This window comes from Lycium barbarum, chromosome 6 (genome assembly GCF_019175385.1).
Source record: "Lycium barbarum isolate Lr01 chromosome 6, ASM1917538v2, whole genome shotgun sequence".
Lineage (NCBI taxonomy): Eukaryota > Viridiplantae > Streptophyta > Magnoliopsida > Solanales > Solanaceae > Lycium > Lycium barbarum.
This window is the reverse complement of record NC_083342.1, coordinates 117,104,195-117,121,696: the sequence shown is the minus strand read 5'-3', so window position 1 is coordinate 117,121,696 and position 17,502 is coordinate 117,104,195. Positions and strand designations below refer to the sequence as shown.

Below are 17,502 nucleotides of genomic sequence, written 5' to 3'. Positions count from 1 at the left end.
AAGAACACTTTGGCATTTTTTGTTTTCAGTTTATTCGAAAATGAGATATTAATAAAATAATAATTAATCCAAAGAGCATGATCTTAGCGAGGGCAAATCAGTTCATGAATGCTATTTTTTCATTAGTAATAAATAGAATAAAAGAATTGTTACAAAAAAAGTTAAAATAATGGAGATAGCCGTAATATTGTAAACGTGAGGGGAGGTCGGTTAAACGAAGCAAAACGTGAGGGGAGGTCTCGGGAATTTTTCCTAAATAAAATAAAACCGAGCAGATATAATTTATTTTAAACATATTATATTTTGACAAGCTTTACTATGCATAGAGCTCGCTCTCCAGGTTTTTGATAAGAACAGTAGTGTCAAATGAATCTCAATGGTATAATATCTTGGTTTTGCTCCGTTCATATTTCTTGTGCCATAACTTTAGTTACTTGCTCCTTAATGTTGTCCAATGCTCTTTTTTAACTGGAAAGAGAATATTTTTGAATTAAAAACTAAGTATATGTCGAAATTGATCTCAGAGTATCAACGTAACTCCTCAAATAGTCTTTGCGATAAACTAAGAGAGCATAACTAGAAGGGTATTCTTAATAAACAGCATTATCCCCAAATAAATTATGTCAAATACAAATTTTCCTGCAAGACAATCTGCCACCGCATTGACCTTCCTGAATTCATGCTTCGACCATACTATCTTACATTTACGTTCCCTTATCTTACCTCAAATAGCAAATTTAATATATTAAGCTCACTAATTAATTCTCAAGAAGAGTTCAATTTTCTGAACTCTGATATATCAATTTCAAATTGTAACGGTGGCAGTGGTGGCGGAGGGGGTGGAAATTTTAGTGGTTGAAGAGACGAGGAGTAAAATGGGTTAGGAGTGATAAGGTGGCAACGTATGATAGGATGTTCAAGGTGGACAGCTTTAACGGAGGAGGGATATATTTGAATCAATAATATAATTGCAAGGGTATATTTAAACTCAAAGCATAACGAGGAGGTATATTTGGCTCTTTTCCAATAGTATATGAGTATATTTGGCCCTTTTCCGATAGAATTATTTACAATTTGAATACCATAAAAATTTGATTGGACTAATACTACCTACTACTATAATACGGAGTGGGCCAAGAGGGAAATAAATTAAAATTGGGCTGTGCCCAAGCTGCTCATGTTGGGCCATACTAATGAGGCCCATCTCCAACACAAATTTCTAATAAAATCTTCTTAAGTTATTTTGGGTCATAAGGCAAACCTCTGCACAAGGGATAATTCTTTTTTTAATTGAATTGGGGTTCGAAACTAGAATCTCGGAGTATTAAGCGAAAAACAAAAATTAAAGACCACCAATTTGAGCGGCAAAAATCAAAGGGGCAATCCGCACAAAAAATGGCTATTTTCTTTTTTGTTATAATTATTATTTAATTATGGACGTCTATCTTTAGGAGAAAAGTAGGGTTAGTGACTTTGGAATTAAGTCAGTTTACCCCTATAAATACAGAGGTTTTCCTTCATTGTAAAGACATCCCTAACAAGAGAAATAAAGATATCTCCTTTCTCCTCTTTCCCTACAATATTCTTGTTCTTGTTTTATTATTTTATAATACGTTATCAACACGTCTCTAATCTTTTATTGGAGCTTAATCCATATTAGTATTACTGTGTTTAAGAGCATGATTGCGCTACACACTCTTTATTGGAAATAAAGTGGTTGCAGTGAAAGGATATGACATATCGTCTTTACGGAGGAGAATGATTTACAAGTATGTTTACAATTTTCCTCTCCGCGCGGTATGCTTACTAATAATTCTCTCTACGGTGAAATCATGTTTATATACTATTAATCCATCACATATGCACTGTATGGATATTGGCGGCGGGGGGGGGGGGGGGGGGGGGGGTTGTGTGTGTATATATATGTCTAGTTATGTCATGGTCAAACCAATTATAATCTGTCTGTATGACATTGTGTGCTCACCATCATGTATTTTCAAACTCCATGTTATATTTAGTTTTATTCGTTCACTTCATCATGAATTATGAATAAAATAAGAGATAGATTTCTTTGTATTGCTTATGTGCTAATAAAAGGGCAATAAACAAGAGATATCGGAGAATATAATTTCTGTTACAAATTTAGTGGGAGATCAAAATGTGTATGTGGTCCATTTTTACATTTATATTGGGGGTATATAGTAGATCTGGAAAACAAGAAAGAAATCACACTCATACGCTAGATCTATTTGCATATGGTTTCTTGAGTTATTTTGAACAACATAGTTAAGGAAAAAGTCATAACAAAACATGGTACATGAAGATAAGAATGCTATGGCACCTTCATATTTGAAATAAGATGCCAAAAGGTATGAACAATTTTTCCGTTACAAAAATAATGATATGATTTGTTGGATACTTTAAGTTCGTTTAAATCCGTTGTCACGTTAATATATCATCTAATAACCATAGTTTTTGTAATTACACGAATAAGCATGTGATGGTTACATAAGATTTACCTCTTAATTGATTTGCATAAATAAAATATGACAATAAGTAATCAGTAACCTTAGTTCAATGAAATTATGCCATCGATTTTCGGGCAGTGGTGCAACACAGAAAATTATTTTACTATGCAGGCTCTTTTGGATGAACTTTTTGCCCATGCTATGTTGTTTTACTGTTTCCGCATAAAAGGTTTATTGAAAGAGACAAAGATCCTGGTGAGTTCATATCTTGAATTTTGAAAATTCAATTTGAAAGAATAATATGACACCAGAAGTGATTATATTTCACGTGCTTTATTGTAATTAAATTTATTAACCATTAGAAATGGTAATATTTTTATAGGCTTCTTGTAGTTACAACGGATGATATGTTAAAAAAAATTCTCCAAATTATATGATGACTCGATTTGCTCCTGAAGTAGCAATATCTTAAAAGAAGTTATGAATAATTATAATTTGATGTGGTTGAGGCACGTCCATACGATTTGTTTCATTCCCAGAAGTGAATGCAACAATTTATAAATACAGTTTCAATTCTCTGAAGTGAATGTGAATAAGATTCAATAAGGCCTATAATAAGAACATGTACTTGATCGTGAAGATACCACGCCTTGAGAAAAAATATTCTAAATATTATATGATTTATTTCCGAAGTAGTAAACTCAGAAATCTACTCCTGAAGTAGCAAATTGATCTGCTCCCGAAGTAGCAAACTCAGAAATCTGCTCCCGAAATAGCAAATGTGGAACTTTACTATTGTCTTTACATGTCCATTTAATTACTATTTTTTCATGACACCAGCAGTGTGTAAGTAAAATTTATTTTATGATAACAGCAGTATCTAAGCAATGTTTAGTAGTACAAAATTAATGATCAATGGCTCTAGAAGAGCTAACTATTTATCTAGAAGATCATGGGGCTAGTACTGTCCAAACAATGTGTGGATTATGGAGAATAAATTAAAGGCTTTATGGCATTCCTTCTAGATTATAATATATGAAGTTGTTATGATCGAAACACAAGTTGTAGTAAATCCAAAGTTTACTAAAGTAAATGGCTGTCATATTAAAGTTATAAATGATTGAATGATTAAATATTTTCAAAATCATAGTAGGTAAGAAATATGTTTGTGAATGGTTACCCTCTTTATTCTCCAAATTGTACTACACAAATATAACCATGATGAAATCACATGTTACAGTAAATTAGAAGTTTATTGATACAAAAAATAATTCATGTCATAGTAAACCAGAAGTTTACTAAAACAAATAGCACATGGCATGGTAAACTTGAAGTTTACTAGTATAAATAATTTTATTAGTCGGCATGAGCGGTTCGGCCATCCCGATTCAAATATGATTGAGTATTTGTCATATATTGAAGAACTACAAGATTCTTCAAGAATTTATCTTTGTTGCTTGTTCTCGTGATAAGTTGATTATAATGGTTAATATTGGGATTGAATTCCCTAAATTCTAAAAAGAAAAAAATATATATAAAAGATGAATATGGGCCCGTTCACCTGTTATGTGATGTCTTAAATAGATGCATCAATAAGACGGTCACATGTATGTTTATTGTCAACCCGCAGTTTGACATATGCAAAGTTACTTGCTCAAAATAATTGAGTTGAGAGCACAATTTTCAGATTATGTAGTCAAGATAATTCATCTTGTTAATTGTAACACCTCGTAGCTTTGGGCGAAGGTTTGACTCATAAGATGATAATATAATGGAACCAATATGAGGGTTATAGGAAGTGTTTTGAAAACTAATCAAGTCATAAGGAATGTCTTTGGGCAAAGCAAAGTTGGAAGCCACTCTACGAGGCATGTTTGCAAGTGAGTTTGTAGAAGGTCTTACTTCCAACGACCATAACTCCTTTATTAATTAGGAATTTGGGAAAACTTCCTAAATGAAAGTTGTATCCCTTTGAAATACCTTTCCAACGGTATATTATGGGGATCAAGGGGACATCTGTACAAAAAGTTATGACCATTTTACTGAAGGATTACAGAGCAGTCCGTTCACTGGTCATGTGATACGAACTTGTTATACGGCCCATATAATTTTATACGGACCGTATAACTCGTCCGTACTTCATGAAACTTCAAATCGACGTTCTGTTTTCAGCCATGATAAAATATGGTCATATTATACGGACCGTATAACTTTATACGGACCGTATAATATGTCCATATAACTTCCGCCTCACTTTTGTATAAATTCAAATCTTCAGTTCTTTTATTTCATTATTCACAATTCCAAGCCCTAGCAACAATCCAAAACATCAAGGTAAGTCAATCCAAACCCTTCCAACTCAATTCTAGCATATACTCTAATAATCTAAGCAAGAAATCATTGTTCCTAAACTAGGGTTTTCAAAAAACCCATCTCAAGGTTCAAGAATTCAAGATTTTGGAAATCTTCTTCAAAGTTAAAATCTTTAATTCAAGTTTGGAGCTTTACCAGGTATGTAGAGTTACTATCTACGTGTGGGAGCATCATTGTTCTTCCCCACGCCTCATAATCCATAAATTATGATTCTCTACTAAAACTAGGGTATCTACACTATGTTCATGACAACTCTAGGTCCATATCCATGAATAGATTATGCATGAATTGCTATTATCCTATCGTTGTGTTCTTATTAACTCCATATGATTATTGAGAATCAGTCTGTAATCCATGAAAACCTATATCTAGTATTCCATGGGTTCTTGCATGCATGTTTTTAACTAAGAATGATTATTTCATGAATATCCTACATGTCTACAAGTTTTCATGCAACTATATTATATAATTTCTTTTCATGCCATGATACAAGATACATACATGCTAAATACAAGCTATTTCATGAAACCGTGTTTACAAGTTATTTCGTGAAATCATGATTACAAGTCAAGTACAAGTTAATTCACGAAAATCATGGGCTTCTTGGCCAATTATATCATGTTCATGTTTTTGGGAGTTGCACGAATTACCGAGAAGGCTCAGATAGCCTGAAACTACGTAGCCACCGTAGGACAAGGATCGCTCCGCCCAGTTAGGACGATTCCTTAATTTTACACTGAATGGATCCATCAGGCACGTTACCGCCTTATACCCTGGCAAGGTATGGGGGCTCTGCTGGTCCGGCGAGGTACCAGACTCCACGTATCCACGTAGTGATATCATGTTGTCGGTTTATGAAATGCTCTCCCTACTTATCATGTTATATATATATATATATATATATATATATATATATATATATATATATATATATATATATATATATATATATATATATATCCATGCTTATGCTCATGTTTATGTCCAGGTTTTCAGTTTCAGTTCTTATCATGTTATTCCATATCCCATGTTATTTCTTTCAGTTGCTTTACATACTAGTACATTCAATGTGATGACGTCCCCTTTTATTGCCCGGGGCCTGTATTTCACGATACAGGTACGGATTTACAGGACGACGCCTCTACTCATAAGGATCTGCACATACCAGCTTATTGATGAGCCCCATCTCATTCGGGATTTAGGCATTGTCTTTCTTTATTTAGTTTTGCATCTAAAGGTATGCTGGGGGCCTTTTCCCAACAAGTATGTTACGTGTTTCAGACTCATGTTAGAGGCTTCATAGACAAGACAAGTGTCATTTATGATATTGTCCGCATTCATGACTTAATCAAGTACTTATGTTTAATATTATGACTTACTATATTTTATAAAAGCTCATCAGGAACTTCACGTTATATTTCCGCCCATGTATGCCTCATGATGATTCAGCAAGCCATGTGGTTCGCTCGGTCACATGCAGTCAGGCATCGAGTGTCGTGTTACGCTCAGGCCATAATTCGGGGCGTGACATTAATGTTGGTTTATATCAAAGTTGGTTTGGCGTTGAATGCCTCCGATAAATAGCTAAATCATTTCTTATGAGAACAAAACTTCATATGCTGGTCTAAGATATGATGTATTGTATACAACATCACTTGTATGCATCAGACCAATAAATTATGATAAATTCTCTCCTCACAATTGGTTCAGGATTAGGAATCAAATTTCTACCTAACAGTTTTTTATGTGTGGTATATGATTAATTAATCTACCATGATGCAAAAAGATGGATTCTCCCAAAGAAGATGGGATATATGTTAGTTTTTCTAACATAAGGGGAGAGAATAAGCAGCTGAGGAATATGTTATGAATTATCATTAGTATGATCTTTATTTAAAGGATAATTCAACTCAAATGCCAGAAGCATTTGCTGACCCAAAATTAATTTCTATTTTCAACCGCAAAATGCTCCTATTAAATTCACGTCCCCGAAGGACAGAGTCTACAGCATGCATGAAGCGTGGTAGACTAATCGGTTCCAAACGCAATAATCATTGAAAAGAAACAGGAGCAAATGATTAATGATCATTTTAAGGAGGCAATGTGCTCTTGAAGAGCCTACGACATAACACTTCATGAAACCTCATGAGAGATTTAGGTACCTAAAAATAATGAAAGTGATGAGATCTCAATAAGTTATGTCACATTGAGAACCGATACAAATGATATATCGTCGACGATATCTTTGGTACAATATAGCGCAATATTGCAAAAGATTGTGAGGATCTAAATTCTACATCTATTAAAGCATGCTAACGCAGAAATTATTATCAAGTGAAATGACGCATCTTGGTAAGCGTAAAGCTTATAGGACCTGCTGTCCAGACACCAAAAGATGTCACATCATTTAAATACAAATAGATGTTGTCACAGCCTATATGAATTACTTGACAAAATTATATGAAAATTCCTGAAGAATTTTAAATGCTTGAAGCATATACAAGTTGTAGAAACTTGTTCATAATTCTTATATGAATTAAGCTAAGCAAGGTGAACACAATTTTATCACCTTAATGAATATTTACTGACTAAGGGCACAAATGACTGTATTTATCCTTACGTCTTTGTGAAAATCAAAATCTGTCATATTGTTGGTGCAAGTTGATTACTTGAATATTATTGAAACTCTTGAAGAGTTCTCAAAAGCAGTATATTATTCGTTAAAAGAAGTTGAAATGAGAAACTTGCAGAATTCTTTGGTCCTGAAGTGCCATATCTTTATGCAATTGATGCATTTATATGTTTTGGTATGACTATGAGAGATTACAGTCATACGATGTTGTTCTACATAACAGTCAAATCATATAAAGATAGCATCTGATTATAAAACAAGTTAGAAATGCACTTGGAGTGATTTCAACAATATTATATGCCGATGCAATGCTATCCAAAGACTGAACATGCAACAACATACATAGCGCAACTAAAAACTGGATTCATAAAAGGACAAAGCTTATTTCACCAAAGTTGTTTTTCACACACGAGCTCCAGAAGAATGGTGATATCAACATACAACAAATTCATTCAAGTGATAATATGGTTGATTGGTTCACCAAGTCTCTATCAACTGCAACTTTCGAGAAGATGATTCACAAAATTGGAATGCGAAGATTCAAGTTTTGGATTGACGTTCTCATCAGGGGGAGTTAATACACATTGTACTCTTTTTTCCTTACCCAAAGTTTTGTCTCAATTGGGTTTCCCTTGTAAGATTTTTAATAAGGCAACCAAATTGCGTACTATTAGAAATATGTACTCTTTTTCCTTGACTAGATCTTTTCCCACTGGGTTTTTTCTAGTAAGGTTTTAACGAGGTACATTATCTATCAAATAGACATCCAAGGGGGAGTGTTATAAATATTATTTAATTATGGATATCTATCTTTAGGAGAAAAGGTATGGTTAGTGACTTTGCGATCAAGTCAGTTTCCCTTATAAATACAGAGGTTCTCCTTCATTGTAAAGACATCCCTAATAAGAGAAATAAAGATATCTCCTCTCTCTTTTCTTTCTCTACAATATTCTTGTTCTTGTTTTATTATTTTATAATATTTTTATTTTTATTAATTTTGGCGCGCGGTGACAAATGACATGACTTCTTGTACGAGCTTTGCAAAATCAATATGAAAAAACATTAAAGTGGAAAAAAGCACCATAGAACAACAACTGTTACTATTTTTTTCTCCGAGAATATTTTTTCACCTTTACCTTTTCTGATAATCAATAGTATTGAACTTTAATTAAAAAACTTGAGGAAAAAAATAGAATGTTGTAGTAATGTTCAAGCAATTTCTTACATATTTATATTATATATGCTCAAGTGACCAACATATCCACATTAAACTGTGCTATGTGTATTTGATTAAATTAAACCTTGATAAAGGCAATGCAATGCACTAAGCTCTCCCGCTATGAGTAGATTAATTCTATTGTATGCAATTTAACCTTACATTTTTATGTTGTTGCATGGTTCAAACTTCAAACCAGTAATCTCCTAGTCACATCTAGTGACTTATATTGTTGCTCCAAGATTCCGTTTAAAATTAAATTTTGAAATGCAAAACATATGTTTTCGGAACAGATCAGGTATATATAAGGTAATAGTAACTAGTTCCATGCTGAGTACACTAACTAGAATAATTCTTTTACGCTATTACATGTCTGCAAGTATGTATACATAGGGGCAGAGGCACGGTGCAAGTTACGGGTTTGATAAAACCTAATAATTTTTGCTCAAACTCCGTATTTGTGTCAAAAAATTATTAATAATTGTTTAATAAATATTCGAATCGATGATTAAGCAAACTAAAAATTAAAGAACAGTACTGAACCAAAAAATAATTAGTGGAGCACATAAATTTTTAAGCAGGGAGACTTTCACGAAGATATGTATGCTAAATTAATATGAGCAGATCAAAAGAATATAAGAAAAACAACACACAAATAGGTTGTTTACGATAATACACTTGAAACTATCTCAATCAATAATTGTTAAAATTATTTGTTGCTTGACGTCATATGTGCGATATTATTAATCATATATTTAGGCATGTCTTGATTAATTGAATACTCATGCACCAAATGATTCTGTCGCATTTTATTTGATAGCATATTGTTAATTAAAATATAATTGTGTCTATAAAACAGCGTATTTAGACTCCAAAAGTCAGTTTCTTGGATTGCACTTCATTTGAAAGCTACTTTTATTTACTGTTTATTCAATTTATTATTTGTGCGAAGTGGAATTTTCATATGACTATTCGATATACTTTTTCAGATGCTCATGTTTAATCAATTCCGCAGAAGAAAACCATACCTACTTTCATTAATTCTTTATAAGTTAATGCACTCTAACATAATAAATATTATGTATCATGAGCTCATGCATGAGCACATTAAAACTAATTATCATATCAAATCTCAGTTGTACTTCAAATCCATTTCCAATTAGTTTCTTTCTTTTTTTCAATCATTTGGTACTTGGACCATATTAATCCGATTAATTCGCGTTCGTCGTACAAAGCTTGGAAAGTTTTAGTGCTCTATACCAAATGATTCATTGGAGCATTGCCATGACTTAAACCTAAACTTCTTATTAAGGATAGAAAAACTTTTAGTATTCACCATATTCCTTTGATGCTATTTACTATTTACCATTGTTTTCCATCGTACAAACTATATGTCACAATCTTAATCTTAAATATATAATTCATTTTCGATTGTACGAATTATATGTCATATAACTTAAAACAATTTTAGTCAGCAAATTTCGCTAATTTTGAGAAAGACAAGTAACATTTTCTCAAAGAGATTAGGGGTGTGGTTAGTATGAAAGAAATATTTACAGAAAATATTTTTTCTAAAAAAGTCATTTCAATGTACGATCAGAAACCAAAATTATTTTACATTTAAAGAGGAAAAACGATTTCTTAGCTTGTTTTTCTCCCTTAGTCCATTTGAAATAGCTTCTAAATTTTTAAAATGTTAGCAAGATAAAATTCCTTCTGAAAAATATTTTCTTCGAACCAAAATAGAAATTACCTTATTAAATTAAGTCATAGTAAGGCAGTACTCACCACATAATTGGCAGTAAGTTGCTAAATAAGTTATTTTAAGTTTACTCACCACATTGGGTTATTAAGTAGTAGTGTCGATTAATTGTCACAATTCGCATTTAATAGTTGTTCTAAAACTCTATTTTTTCTCCCAAATTATTTACTATATGGAGCCAGGCATAATGTATACTTAATGTTTTTCTATAAAGAAAGTTATTATTCACACATGAGTGAAAATTCTTCACGAATAACTGCAAGGAATAGATCAGATCTCCAGGTATCTACTCATTGATATTTCACTTGCCATCCTCTCATACAGTAATAACGACCCCGACCCTCCCCTCACCAAACCTAAAAAGAAAAGCAAAAAATCAGTCAATGGAACTCCTATATAACTAGAAAGAGCTACATGCATTAATCCTCACATTCTTTGATATATTGAGCTTCTAAACTACTTCGTGGCTAAGTAAATTAAACCAAAAACTATGCCTCAAGCACCTTCCAGTGTGGTTCCTATTATTGATCTCACCAAATTAGAGAACTCAATTGCCTCAAATTCTTGGGTATCAGTGTGCAATGATGTTCGTCATGCACTTGAAGAACATGGATATTTTATAGCACTTTACGATAAGGTTTCTGCTGAACTTGAGAAGGGAATTTTCGATGTAATGGGAGAGTTATTTGATGTACCCATAGAAACAAAGAAGAAGAACTCTTCTGACTTTTATTTCTATAGATGGATTGGTCAACTGGAGTTAGCTCCTCTTCATGAAAGCATGGGGATCGTACATCCAGCTGATATTGAGGCACTACAAAGCTTCACCACACTCATGTGGCCACAAGGCAACTACAGATTTTGGTAAGATGTTTCCTTAATTATCTCAGTTTATTTGACGTAGTTTGATGTGATAAGGAACTTAAAAAAGAAATAAAACAACCTTTTGATGCACAGAAAAATATGAACAAAATATCCAAAGTATCCTTGTACCAAATACTGTACAGTGTCAAACAAGCTAGAACGAAGAAAGTATTACATAATTAACACGACAAAAACTTATCTACACCTAGTGTTAACACTAATTCAATTAAATGAATGAATGTTTGTCTTTCATACACATATTTAGTGTTAACACTAATTATGCTTGGCCCAAAGCGGACAATATCACATCATGTTAAGAGTATCTTTGGACCGTTTAGCCCAACGATACTGGCATAACACTTCTAGGTTCCAAATAGTATTAACTTTTACGTGAAAAGGGTGAAAAGATTCGGATATAGAGGGGTCAATGTAAAAGATAGTCAAAAACTATTAAATGTTGAAATGGACTTGTATGTAGCAGAATGATTCATATAACGGTCACATGCTAATTTGATATTAAGACATGTATAACCGATCGAATATGTATAAAGTATATATAGACTTGAATATAGCAGAATAATTCGTATGACAATCACAACTAATTTGACACTGAGACATGATTGACCGAGTATATATAAAAATTAATGATCTCCAACGTTGTTAATGAGAAAAAATTACTCCTAACTATCTTCTATATATTTCTTTATTGTGTTTCTTATCTTTTTTCTTTGGTGGGTGGGGGTTAGTGAAACAGTGACAACGTACGTAAAGGCAGCAGCAGAACTAGAGCAGTTGGTGGACAGGATGGTGTTCGAAAGCTACGGAGTACCAGAAAAGCACTATGAATCACATATAGCAGCCACTACATACCTCCTCCGCCCTATCAAGTACACAGCACCAGCACCACCACCAGCGACGGCAGACAGCACCGACAATGTCGGCGCCACCATACACACAGATAAGAGCTTCTCCACACTTCTCTTTCAGAATCAGGTAAATGGTTTGCAAGTTGAGACCAAGAATGGCGAGTGGATTGCTGTGGATGTCCCTCCTTCTGCTTTGTCTTCATGGCTGGTGATGCTTATGAGGTTTGGTTGTTGTTGCACCCTTTATCTTTTTATACGATACTGTCAGTCTGTCACAATTTATTTTTAAAACGATGGTGTTCGAGTTAGCTTGTGCATGCCTTAACTATTTCAATGAGTACCTATTACCTTCCACAAGCACAAATAAACGATAACTCGTATACAATCACTATTTGACTAGCTAAACCTTTTTTCTGCTTGTTAATTGTGTGTATGTTCACTGAGTTTATTCACTAAAGTCACAAAATAATTTTTGTCACACTTAAACTGTTAAATCTTGTTCACATTAATAATAAAGTCAAAAACGATCTTCTTTGTCACATAAAACTAGTGGTAAAGGTCACACGTAGCTCAATTATTTAAATGTAACAAAAACTAATTTTATAGTTTTACCGTTATATATAATAGGTAAAAATCAGTTCTTTTAATGCTAGATAAAAATGGTCTTGTAAATTTATTGTTATCATAGATAAAGCTCAATGATCAAACGTGAAAACATCTCTTTTGCTACAAGTCTACAACATATATTAAAAACAATTAGGTATTTAACTTTTAAAATTTGTGCGACAAATTATTTTTTATGAAATATCTAACTGTAAAAAACAATGCAAAATATTATTATTCTCCATTTAAAGTTCTGATTTATAATATTTTTATATAGTCTCAAATATGTAAGTTTTGTGTTTTCTTTCAAAAAAAGAAATCAACATTTTAAAATTTACACCAAAAATTTAACGTTTAACCATCATACTTAGAACGTAGCCATTCTTTATCGAACGCATACTCTACTTAACATTTACCAATATTGTGCTAGTATACTTAATTTGTTTTGTGGAGTAGGCATGGAGCAATGGAAGAATATATGCACCAAGGCACCAAGTGTTGCTGAAAGAGGATAAGCAGAGGTACACATTGGCCTTATTCACATTCAACAAAGGAATAACAGATATACCTGACGAATTGGTGGATGAAACACATCCTTTACAATACAAGCCTTTCGATAATGTTGGATTAGCTTGGTATTACCTCTCTGGTGCTAACTCCATGATTCACAGCACTGCTAAAGCTTACTGTGGCATTAATGCTGGATAAATGGCTTGAATTTCATGTTTCTATATCTAAGTTTTCATAGTTTTGAAACACTCCGTATGTAATAAATTTGTGGATGGGTTCCATCATCATGAATTATCTACTACTAAAGCTCCTAATGTGGAAACTTGCAAAAAAGGAGAGGAGAGGGGGGGTCATGGACAACTTTATGTAAAAACTGATGTACCCAAACAGCCCATCTCCCATCACCAAAAGTCCACAATGCGTAATTTACATGACTTGCTTTCCACTTTTAATTCTCAGATACCATACTAAAATCTTTCCATCAATGTTTAGTCTCAAGACATAGGTGTGAGTCCTATAAATTCCCAATTCAATTTCTTTAAAACTAAAGTTGGAAAAAGATGACAAACTTTGAGGAATAAACTAAAGCTATAATAATTGTGAAAAGAAATTCATGCGTATAGACTAAGTACAGGAGAATACCACTTAAGTCACCAAGTTTAAATTACATGACAAAACAGATTATAAGCTATATTCAAGTATTCAACAGAAATGTGAAGAAAATGTTTAGACACATACCATACAGCAATCCAAGTTGTAAAACATGCTTAGGGAATTTGAACGTGAGATTGTACAATACAAAAGTATGAATCCTCCGTATCCATCCGGTCAACTTAACGACTTATTTCATTCAAGCCACCAATCATTTATTTTTTATAATAAACTAGTTCCTAAAGATTAAAACTAAATGTTCTCTCGATCTCATATCTCTGTCCCTAGCAGGTGACAAAGGAGAAGAAAATACTAATTGATAGAACCTATGAGTTCACACTTTATGAGTTCACAACCTGAGAGTTCACCAAAACAGTCTAAGGGACCTGGTCCTTGAACTGTTTTCATAGATAATGACAGAAAGTAAATAAGGCAAGATATTTACGTTGAAAACTTCTTACTCAAGGGATTAAAAATCACGACCTATCCCAGCAGTAGGATTTCCAACTTCACTAAACAGAGCAATGTTTAGATTACAACCTATTGCAACCTAGGAATTAAACCCTTAATCCCTCACCCTTACAATAACCCTATTGTAAGCAACTCTTGACTACCTCTAGCCAAGCAAACTAATACACCTTGCCTACCTCTAGACAAATGTATCACTCAAAGCTTAAGTAGGTAAACAGCTGATGTGGCGTGAATTTACACCATAATCGATGCTTTTTAACTATAAGTTTTACTTGTTTTTAAGCAAGTCTGTATTATTTTACGTGGTTTTTGTCATGTTTCAGGTTATACGAGGTCCCTAGAGCCTAAGTGTGGAAAACAAGCAAAAAAGTTGCAAAACTGGGGATAACTGGAAGTTCTGGAAATTTTCGCGAAATATTGCTCTTCGCGATCGCGCGGCAAGATCACGCGCTCGCGGTGACGCGCGTCCGTGACACTGCGCGAACGCGCAGTTAGTTCACGCGGTCGCGGTCACGCGCGTCTGTGACCCTGCGCGATCGCGGTTCCTCTTCGCGCGTTCGCGATTCGTAAACGAAGCAATTACACGCGATCGGGCAGTGACGTGGCGCGATCGCATTGAAGGATTTTTCAGCGTTTTCGACCAGAACTCGGATTTTGACGATGCCTTCCATCCCAGTTCATATAAATAGAAAACTAGGGCAAAATATCAGATTATCTTTGGCAGCTCCCACAAGTTGGAGGCTAGGGTTCCTACAAAAATGTTCTCTCTTCTTTTTAATCCTTGTTGATGGAAATCTCTTGGTGACAATTAAGATTGATACTCTTGTTGTGCTTATTTATTCATTTGCATTGTTCTTAATCAAGTAAGTTTTTGCTATTTTAATTATTCTTGTTCTTGAATGTTTTCATTGGATTAGCTAACCTTTGAACTCGCCCATTTACTTTGTTTGAAACTCGGAAGAGGAAGAACGGAGTTGGGATAGAATAATTAACATGAATTTGGGGCGTTAACCCTCATCTAATGGAAGTTGACCTAGGAATAGGCAATACCACTTGTAGCCATATTCGGGTGTTCTTAATGCTCCTAATTGCTTGAGGGATCTTCAATTGGGTAGTCTAGTTAATCTTCGGAAGAAGTTAATTTAGAGTCATTATCCGAGGCTAAATAACATAAACTTGCTATTATTTACAATTCGTGAAATAGATTGGATCGTTACTTGAGAAGTAGTTTCCCTTCTTCCATTCTTGTTGCCATTGATCAATTTACTTGCTTTGTAGATTAGAATTTATATTTCCATATTTTATAAAAACCTTATCAAAAACAACCATTGATGCGTTCGGGCATAGCTATTGTTAGTGATAATTCCTAATCTGCTTAAATCACCTACATATTGTTCTCTGTGGGATTCGACCCCGACTCATAGTTGGGTAAATTATATTTGCATACGACCGTGCCCATTCTAATTAATAGGGTGGATTTGGACGTTATCAAAAATGGCGCCGTTGCCAGGGGACAATTTGGCGTATTTGGGTTAGTTTGGGAAATAAGCTAACTTGCTTTGAACCGAACCCGTAAATATTTGTGTAAGTGTTTTCTGTGTTTTTTTTTTTTATATAAAAAAAAAATAAAAAAAAAATAAAAAAAATGGCATCTTGGAATGAAAATGGGTTTGATGGTTGTAATCCATATTTTGATGACCCATGTCCATATTGTGGAGGACCCCACTTTTGGCAAGATTGTGAATATGCTCCCGGGAGAGAGATGTGTGCACCGTCTCAATCCTATGATGAGAGTATTTGTAATATATGTGGTGGTCAAGGTGGACATTGGGGTGATTGTCCCAATTATTTCACTTCCCCTCCCCCTAGTTGTTCTAACGAAAATGCTAGTTGTGCTTTTGAGTTTGATAGGAACAATGATATGGCAAACGAAGGGCAAAGTACCAAATATGAAGGTACCATGGAATTGCTCCAAGCATACTTTGACCGGGAAAGGGAGGAGGAGCGAGAACTCGTCGGGCAATCCATTTTAGAAATGAACAAATCACTTGAGGATGAAAAATTTTCAATTTCCATGGATGTGCCTATTCCTCAAAATGAAGTAGTTGAAGAAGAGATTTCAAATTTACAAGATGAGCCCGGAAATTCTTGTGACCACAACGAGAGTTGTGAAATTGAAGAAATGGTTCAACTTGAAGAAAATGAGCTAAGTCATGAAGAAGAAATTTCCAATTCTCGAAAAGAGAAAATTGAGGAAATGTTGAATGGCATTATGGCGAGAAATGAAAAATATGGGAAGATTGTGGCCAATTGGTGGGAAGTAGTTCAACATGGAGATGATGAAACTGTCCAAAACATGGATTTCTCCATGTTAGGATTTTTACAAGCTTTGGACGATTCTCACCATGAAGAAAAACTTGACAAAGAGGAAATTTTGAGCCAAGATTGGCTAATGAATCAAGCTCAACAACTTGAAGCCTATGAAAATCACCGTGAAGGCTTTTCACGGATGATGGAAGAATATCTAAAAATGCATGTTGAGCAAAGTCAAGAAATGGAGTCACTTGAAATTGCTATCCAAAAATTGGAGGCCGAATTGAATGCAAAGATTGAGGAATGTAACACTCAATATCAAAAGGCCATGGATAGTAGTTTTAAGTTGGTTTCCAATGAAGAAGTGGCCACTATTGATTTTCAAGAGCTAATCATAAATTACCAACCAACAAATCCTAGAATAGTGAATGATGCCGAGATTGAAGAAATGATACTAGAGTTGCATAAAAAAGTTCATGACATCGTTTTTGAAGACTCTAGTTCATTAATGGGTAAGAATGTCAAAATTCATGCAAACTTGGAATTTGAGCGCGTTGGACCACATTCTAACCATTTTTCAACATTGTGCTTGGTTGATGATATGAAAGTTGAACTAACTGAGCCAATAGAGAATTTTGAATATGAAGAAGAAAGCGTTTTTATTTTAAAGTTTGCTATACCAAGAAGACAAAATGACATTCCTCACTCAAAGGCCACAAAGTGCAAAATGAGACATCCGAGAGTTGGCCTCTTTGTTTTTCTGCCACCGCCCC

The 17,502-nt window shown here is 34.0% G+C and overlaps 1 pseudogene; it reads left to right on the top strand.

Moving 5' to 3' along the window:
• Positions 1 to 10,858: 10,858 nt before the first annotated feature.
• LOC132600046 (2-oxoglutarate-dependent dioxygenase AOP2-like) lies at positions 10,859 to 13,774 on the top strand (annotated as a pseudogene).
• The last annotated feature ends 3,728 nt before the right edge of the window (positions 13,775 to 17,502 follow it).